At 42.6% G+C, this 9,042-nt stretch overlaps 1 long non-coding RNA gene across 1 annotated transcript; it reads left to right on the forward strand.

The window, feature by feature from the left end:
• Positions 1-351: 351 nt before the first annotated feature.
• Positions 352-2,202, forward strand: LOC144379662 (uncharacterized). The gene is made up of 2 exons (XR_013442988.1): positions 352-469; positions 1,765-2,202. It is a non-coding gene; the product is annotated as an uncharacterized LOC144379662 (long non-coding RNA).
• Positions 2,203-9,042: the final 6,840 nt, after the last annotated feature.

Below are 9,042 nucleotides of genomic sequence, written 5' to 3' on the forward strand. Positions count from 1 at the left end.
TTGAAATGTATTTAATTGAATTTCTTTTTCCAATCCTAATTCCAGAGTAGAGATAAGGAGTTTCACCCATTTACTCACCAGTGGGAGGAAAAAAGATGTTTTCCTGCTCCTTGTGTATTCAATATTCTAGGAAAAGCTAGGTTCTTGGGATGAATAAACCAACAAGTAATAAATAAACGTAACACTAATAGTGACTTCTATCTATTTGTATGGTCTTTTGACACTTCCTGGGCACCATCACATTATTTCATTTGATCCTGGGGAGAAAGTGTAGGTATTAAACCCCATGGGATATTGTGATCTATAAGTAAATATATATTTGGTCTTCCTCCCGTTTCTCGCACAGAGCTCCTAAAACCCTTGGCCCTGCCTACATGAGGAGAGCAACAAAGGTGTCTGTTGTATGTGAATGAGGTGACTTTTGGAAAACACCTAACAATGGGGACTGGTTGACAGGAGAACCAACCATGTGAGTAGAGAATTGGAACTCTTAGTCCCACCCCCTTACCTGGGGGAGGGGAGAAGACAGGGACTAGAGGTTGAATCAATTGCCAAAGGCCAATGATTCAGTCATGCCTATATAATGAAGCCTCCTTAAAAAATCAAAAGGACAGGGTTTGGAGAGCTTCTGGTTGGCGTGTGCATCTCTTCCACCTGGCTGTACCTGAGTAATATCCTTTTATAATAAGCCAGTTATTAGTAAGTAATATTTCTCTGAGTTCTGTGAGCCTCTGCAGCAAATGAATCACACCCAAGGAGGAGGACATGGGAACTTCTGATTTATAGCCAATCAGTCAGAAGCATAGGTAACAATCTGGACTTGCAGCCGGCATCTGAATGGGTGGCGGGGAACCAGTCCTGTAGCACTGAGCCCTTAATCTGTGGGATCTGATGCCATCTCAGGTGGATAGTGTCAGGATTGAGCTGAATTCTGACACACCCAGCTGATGTCCAAGAATTGCTTGGTGTCGTGTGGGAACCCCCCCACACACACACCCCTCCAACACTGAAATGCCTCAGAACATCTAAAGACCTCATAACTTATTTTCAGCCCAGAGATGACAAGATTAAGTACCCCTGAGGTCAAGGAGTTTCCAAAGGTCATACATCCAAGTCAGGACTTCTGACTTTCCTTTGTTTAAATAAATATCCTCAGTTGGTGAGCTCTTTCTTCAAACACACATTTTTTTTTTTTTTTAAACCAAGAACTCTTAACCTGTAGTATGCATGAATATATGTGAATGAGTTTCAGGAGTCAGCTAACCTTCTGAAATTCAATTTAATATGTTGTGTGTATATGCTCAACACCCTCCCCCCATAGTAAGGCAGTCTGTTTTATTTTTATTTTTTTAAGATTTTATTATTTATTTGAGAGAGGGAGACACAGAGGGAGAGGGAGAGGGAGAGGGAAAAGCAGAATTACCACTGAGCAGAGAGCCTAATGTGAGGCTCGATCCCAGGACCCTGGGATCATGACCTAAGCCGAAGGCAGACGTTTAACCGTTTAACCGACTGCGACACCCAGGCGCCCCAAGACAGTCTATTTTAATCTCAAAAGTGTCAATAAGTATCTTAAGAAGCAGATTGTCTACATAACCCATATGAAAGAGGTTGCTTTGGGCCTTTAGTCTAGACCAGGTCCTGTCTCACTATATTGAGGACTTCCAGGAGACTTAGCCCCGTGTACCCTCCTCTGTGTCCTGTCTCCCTCCCATTCCCCAGTAATCAGACTGACCCATATTCCCAATTGTCTCCTTCCATTAGCTTTTCCTGTTATCCCAGTCAGTCCAGAGACTGCTCCTTCTTCCACACATTTTCCTTCACGCCTTAAGGGGCCTCCACTGCCGTATCCTGACCACCATGTGATTGCCTTCATTTAATGTTTAAAGTTCAGGCTGCTCGATCCTCTCAAATGCAATTAGTTAACCTGCCATCCTTGCTTCTTCCTTGATGACATCAGAGACCTCGACTCCACCTGCCAACTTCTAAGACGATGACCCTCTTCCCACTTCAAACTTAGAATTTCTCATCTCCTTCACCCAAGTGATTACAATGCTGGTTTTGTACATTCCACTATTCCATTATACTGTGCTGCTTTCATGCATTAAAGTACTAGTATTTTTATTGGCATATCACCCATTTGAGATATAAATAATTTCTATCTGGAGCTATGCCCAGACAGTATTAAAAATGTGAACAAAATGACGGTGAACTTTTTACTTTTTTATTTGTGTGGTGTTGTTTTGATTTGTGGTTTTTTTTGTTTTTTTTTTTTAAAGATTTTATTTATTTATTTGACAGAGAGAGAGATAGCGAGAGCAGGAACACAAGCAGGGGGAGTGGGAGAGGGAGAAGCAGGCTTCCCGCTGAGCAGGGAGCCTGATGTGGGACTTGATCCCAGGACCCTGGGATCATGACCTGAGCCGAAGGCAGACGCTTAACGACTGAGCCACCCAGGCGCCCTTGATTTGTGGTTCTTGAATGAAGAGCAAGTTGCATATCTTTTCTGCTCTTTTCTGCTTTTTGGCAGTGAATTTTTTTAATGTAAAACTAATCTATGGGGTAAGAGGTCACGATTATGGTTGCTCTGAGGCGTAAAATGTGACTGCAGGCAACAGGAGGCTGGTGATGTTTTTGGTGTGGGGTGAGGGAGGTCCTTCATTACACACTTCTGCTCACTTTGTGAAATATTTCTTTGTGTCGTATTCTCTGAGGTGATATGCACTGTTTGCGATCACAGAAAATATTCTGAGGCCCGGTCTCCCCTCTGAAGCCATCTAAAAGATAATGTTCTGGTTTTAATTCGGACTCCCCAGGTTACCAATGAATTGCGAATCTTAGGTTTTAATCATTTGTAATTCTCCCAAAGCCAGTTTGTCCGGCACTTTATGGGCTCCATAAGAGGGTCTTAAAACTTGAGAGCCGGGGGAGGGACAACAGGGAGAACGGAGGGTGTGCGTTAGGGGGCTGTGGGAGGAGAAGAGAGCAGTGGAGGGTGGGAGGTCACTACCTCGTCCAATTCCCAGGCCGGCCCTGCGGGCTGATTACTGATGCACTTCACTCTCCTCCTCTTCTTATTCGAAGCCTGGTAAATTGTCAGGGGCCTGACCCCTGGTGCTCTTAGATGATTTATTTAAACCAGGATTTTTTTCATCAGTCATCTGAGCCAGGAGGTCAAAGGCACCTCAGGCCTGGACCCTGACCCTCCTCCAGGGAGAGCATCACCTCGGGCAGAATATAGAATCTGATGACAACCGCATCCTGCTGTGTGATAAATCACCAACTTAGACATTAAAATACCAGCATTGTCCTCACGCCTCCGTGTTGCAGGGACCACTCTGTTAGCATTCCCTTCTTTCCCCTTTACCTCTGCCAGCAAGCGGTTTACCTGAAAACGCGTTCATCTTCAATCCCAAGCTGGTGAGTTTTCGGGGACTTCGTTTCTCCCTCTCCTTTACAGAAGCCCGGAGGCTTGTCCACATCCTCCTTTTGTAGTCCCTTTACTTTCCCCCATTTTCCCCGACAGGCTGAGTTTCGCTGCTTCCCCCAACCTGGCCCAGGCAGCCAGCCATTTTCCCCCATTCTTGTATCACTCCGAAGTCAGGTAATTTCACACCATCCTTGAAGAGTTTGACAGAACTCCCTCAGCTCGCCCGTGGCAAGTACCGCGGGAAGCCAGGGTCCATGGATGTGAATGCCTGAGGCTTACCTTCTCCAGGTCACCTCTGGTTCTGAATCCTACCCCACTCATCCTCCCCAGCCCCCTTGCATTTCACCTCTGGCCACTGTGCTCTGCTCTGAGTCTTTTCTTCATCTCCCCACAACTGTTCTCACAAGGCAGTTTTGTGTGTAGCAAATATCATGGACGACTTAAGTGAAGAGGCAGTTACAAGATAAAAGAGAAAACGACCTCAAGTTGAATGTCTGCTGTCTCTGGTACCATCTTCCTGCCATCCTTCTCGGCAAGCCTCGCTATCCAGTCCTCCTCCTGCGTGTCTCCTCCGTATCCCCTATTTTCTGCTCTCTCTCACCTCCAAATTCCAGTTAATTTCTAGTGAAAATCCATCTCTCCACCATCATCGTCTGAAGTTTCTTCTGCTTTCAGGCTGTTGACTAGGTAGGGAGAAAACCTGGCTAACCTTGGCTAGGCCCTTTGCTGCCCTAGGATTCTGTTACTTGTCATTTGAATTCTCCACCATGTCAGTCACCAACTCTCTGTCTTCTCTTGAAGAGTCCAGCCTTGCTTCTACCTGCCGTCTTGCTGGCAGCTGTCCTACCCTCTTCCTCAGGAGAAAAGTTTGAGAGCATCACGTGTATACTCTCCTACTTTTCTTCATTCCTGTAGGAGAATGTCTCAAACGTTCATCTTTCTTTCTTGGTCCCTCTATTTTCTGATGGACAAGCAAGCATTTTCCTTTTTTGTTGCTAAGCCTATCTTTTTGAGCTCTTATGTCCCTGGATCTCCTGGGACTTAAGTCTGTAAGTCATGCTGTCTCCCTTCGATTTTCTAATTCTCACCCTCAGTGAGCTTCCTCTTTTCTGCCTAAAAATGTAACTTGCCCCCTCCACCTGAATCGATGATAACCACAACAATTATAATAAAACAAACAGAGAAACTTTGCCTTGTTCTGCTTCCTGTGTGAGCAATACCCCCCATGCTTTAATTCCATTTCCACTCTTGAGAGCATTTTCTGTATCATTTGCCTGACTCTATCCCTTACTAATTGCTCATTCTTCTGAAATCTTGCAACCCCACTTCCATTCTCACTACTGACATTCTCCACGTGACTCTTGGTCAAATCCAGTGCATTTAAATTCTCACTCACTGGTGACCTTCTCAATTCTGGAAGCTGCTCTCTACTCAAAGGCCTTTCCTCCTTTGACTTCGGAACTTTATCCACCATGCTTCTCTGCCTGCTTCTGCCTCTTGGAGCTTTTCCACCCTGTATGAGAGGCATTCTTTCCAGGCTCTCATACAAAGACATGCTGTGACCTCTGCCCTTCACACTTTTCTCTTTCCCCCTCTTCATGAAGAATCTCATCAGCAATCCTATAATATACTTCTTCTTTCAGAAACCTCTCATGGCCTTATTTTGCCTGCTTGAGGATGTAGGTACAAATGACTCAGCTTGACTTCAAGGTTCCACACCAAACATTTTGAATCTACCATTGTCCTCCCATTGTTCTTCTGTATATACATATCCAGGTGACTGCTGGCTGATGGCTAAGAAAGCCTTAAGCTTTTCTGCGTCCCAATTTTTGCAGATGCCCTTTACTCAGTGTGAAAACCTGTCTTCCCTCCCCACCTCAGCCTCTGTCCTTGTGGCATCAACGTTAGCATGCAAGCTCAGCAAGGGAACTGCAACTGGTTCTGGGTTGTTCAAATAAGAAACTTGCTGAGCTACTAGCCTTTCTTAATATATTATTCTTAAACAACAAGTTAACTTTTTCTCTGCCTGATCTCTTAAATAATGTTCTACTTTCAGAAGAGAAAAAAATATAAATTCTACTCTATTTATGGAAGTGTTACATGATATTAGAAAGCAAGTCTATTCCTTTTTTGGATTAAGAATTCAAATATGATGACTGCATTTTCTTTTGGTAAGAAAGGTAAAATTATATTATGATGATGTTCCTCATTTTTTGTTTCATTTTGTCGGTTTTTTAACTTTTTAAGTTGTACATTTTGCTGGATGCTAAAGCACTGGACTCTGTATTATAGGGTGGCTGTGGGTGGTATTATTGTTCATGACTATGTCAGTGAAAGTGTGATCATACTGTTGACTGGTTTGGCTTAGACAGTAGGAAACATCTGGTAGTTTCCTGATATTTATCAAGACAGAGCTGTGTTTCCTTTAAAAACAGCTTCACATGAACAATGCACTACATAATAGCAGAAGAATTTTATAACACAAGTATAGGAACAAGAATGCAACCCTTAAATATAGAAATTAGTTTCAACAACGTTAATCAAAAAGTTAATTGTACTCAAGAAATATATCAATACATATATTCTTAGTAAAATGTCTTTAATGAAATGATGGACCTTCTGATTTGCTTTTCTATAGCTAACTTCTTTTTTTTTTTTAAAGATTTTATTTATTTATCTGACAGAGAGAGAGAGAGAACAAGTAGGCAGAGAGACAGGCAGAGGGAGAGGGAGAAGCAGGCTCCCCGCTGAGCAGGGAGCCCGATGCGGGGCTCGATCCCAGGACCCTGGGATCATGACCTGAGCCGAAGGCAGCCGCTTAACCGGCTGAGCCACCCAGGCGCCCCTCTATAGCTAACTTCTATATCCAGTTTAAATTGGGGCATTGAAGCAAATGAAGAGGATTGCTACCCCCAACCACACCCTTCTTCCCAGGCCCCTGACTTACTCTTGCATCTTCGATAGGGGCTCACGCTATAGAACGTGTTTGGCCATGGCGATCCCACCTACCCTGCCACTTCTGTAGATACTTCTCTATGTATAGAGATACTATTCCTCTCCTCCCTCCCTACCATCCTCTCTCTTCTTCCCACTAAAAAGAGTACATTTTGAAAGCAATTTGATCCAGAATAGTGTTTCTTTCCACTGAAAAAATTCAGACAACCAATTTTGGATAGTGGTGCCAATTTTGGTCATACTTTCTTTAATGTGAAGTTTAAATGTGTTTCTACACCGGTCCCAGATGAACTTGGAAGGAAGGAGTGAACATGGAATCTGCAAACAGTTTAGAGAAATGAGAGGGGTCTGGTATTTCTGCTTGAACTCTGTAGGTTTCAAAACTTGGGTTCCAAAATCCAAATCTCTCAGCTAAGGAATCTTAAAGTAGGGCGGCTTTGCCTGACGTTTCTACGTTTATGTAAACCTGTGATGAATATCTAAAAGCTGTCTTGCTTCTGATCTGTATATCAGAAAATTGGACTAAATAACTTACAGTTATGGTTCCAGAGTTAGCAAATACATCACCCCTCTATGCTCGGCACAAAGTAGACATGGCTGATCAATCACAGGGTACTCTCCTGCTGAGCTAGAACGGGTCTCATAGTCCTTTTCACTAGCACTGCAGGCTTACTAATCAATCGGAGTTGACATGACAGATTAAACCCATTTGCTTTCTCAGGTTTAGACTTTTCTAAATATAACAGATACAACAATTATTTGGGCAAAACTTATCATTAATCACTTTTCAAAAAAATGCTGGAAGACTATCTTGGCAGTCCCTCTTTTCTATTTTGTACATGGCCATTTTAGGAGATGAATGACTGCGGGTGATCCGATTCCTCCCTTATCTTCCTTCTCCAACAGTGCCTTAAAACTTGATCTCATCCATTTTGAATAGACTTCTGAACACATCATTCTCAGGTCCTCACAACAGATCTGTTTTCAGCAATGGTTGGAAGGACAAGGTGTCCTTCCTTTTTTCTGGAACTTATTTCTCCCTGTTCCTTAAATTCCATTAGTTTCTTCCATCCTCTAAACTGTTTTTCATTTCATTGTTTCCTCACCATGTTATGTCTCCTTTCTCCAATAATTGTCCTTCCACACTGTATAAATATGCTGTCAGCTTTTCCTTTGCCTAAAATAAGCAAAAATATCAACTTTTGAGCAATTCTACTCCCTCCTTAAACTAACATAATTTTTGTCCCCTTCAACCACAACATTTCTTCAAAGACTGGGCTGTTTTCATCAAACCCTTCCTAATCCTTTGCAGGGATTAAAAACACTCAGAACTTGCCAAGTGCTTTTCTCTCCCCCTTGGTGTCTCAGAACACTCCTGACATGCTTCTTTTCCTTGGCTTCTCTGGCCCTGCACAAATTAAATTTCTTCTTCGCTTGTCCTTCTTTCTTTTCCTTCCTTAACATTTTCTGTACTTTCTAAAGTCTTATCCTCAACCTTTTTCTCTTCCCTTTTTTCTACATCCTCCTCTTTGGAAAACTCAACTTCGAAAATTCTGCTATCGAGTGTGACTTTTAAATAAATATGAATACCTCAGGCTTCTTTCCTAGATGCTAGTTTCACATTTTCAAATCCCCTTCTGAATATTGAAGAGTGATTCTCTTTTTCCAATTACTTTCAACCTTCATGAGACTTTTAGCCTGAATTTTCATCTGCTGCATATCCTGCACATCAAATTTAGTTGCTGTCTTTCACTATGTTTTCTAGCCCATTTTTTCTTCTAGTTCTCATTGCCATCTCGATTAAGGTCTTTATTACCCCAAAAGAGAAAGCCTAATATAGTTATATTCCAACTTCGTGTTCTAGCTTCTATTGTCTCTTTCCATAGAGCTACCTTGCATAAAGACCTGAGTTTTGTCATCTTAAAGCACTGTTTTGATACCATTTATCCCTTGTTGAAAACCATCATGGGATTACTATTATTGGTTGGGTGGGGCCTGAGGTCCTTATCTGCCTCTATGACCCAGGCTCACCCTATTTGTAAAGCTTGTGCTCATACAAGGAGATTACTTCCTGATTCCAAAATTCACCTTGATCTTTTATTCTTATGAATTTTGCCTTTCTTTGGCCATTTTCGATATCTGGGATAATTTTGTCTACTTCTATACATCACCTCAGAAAAGTCTCCTCAACCTTTAACACCCAAATCAAACAATCCCTGTATTCACCATGCAGGAGAGGTATGCCCAAGTCTAGGTGGGGTGCTTAGCAAGAAAGTAAGGAGGAGGCAGTTGAGGGACATCTTAGGAGGTACACAAGATTTATGTCCAGTAGAGACAGGAATGCTAGTTAAAACCATGGAGTTGCTTAGGGAGAGAAGTGAAAGCAGAAGGGAGCCTGGGCCTGGCCTGGAGGACAGCTATCAGTTACCTCCTGGGTAGAAGAGAAAGAGTATGAAAAGGACACCAAGAAGCTATGGCCAAATATAGGAGAAAAGCTGGGAGAGTATGATATGATACATCAATAGAAGAAAGTGTCTCAAGAAGGAGACAGTGTTCCACGTAGTCAAATGCCACTGAGAAATCAAATAAGATGAAGACTTAAAACGTAAAAAAGATAATTGCGCTTAGTGACATGGAGGCCACTCGGGACCTTGCAA

Source organism: Halichoerus grypus, chromosome 12 (assembly GCF_964656455.1).
Source record: "Halichoerus grypus chromosome 12, mHalGry1.hap1.1, whole genome shotgun sequence".
NCBI lineage: Eukaryota > Metazoa > Chordata > Mammalia > Carnivora > Phocidae > Halichoerus > Halichoerus grypus.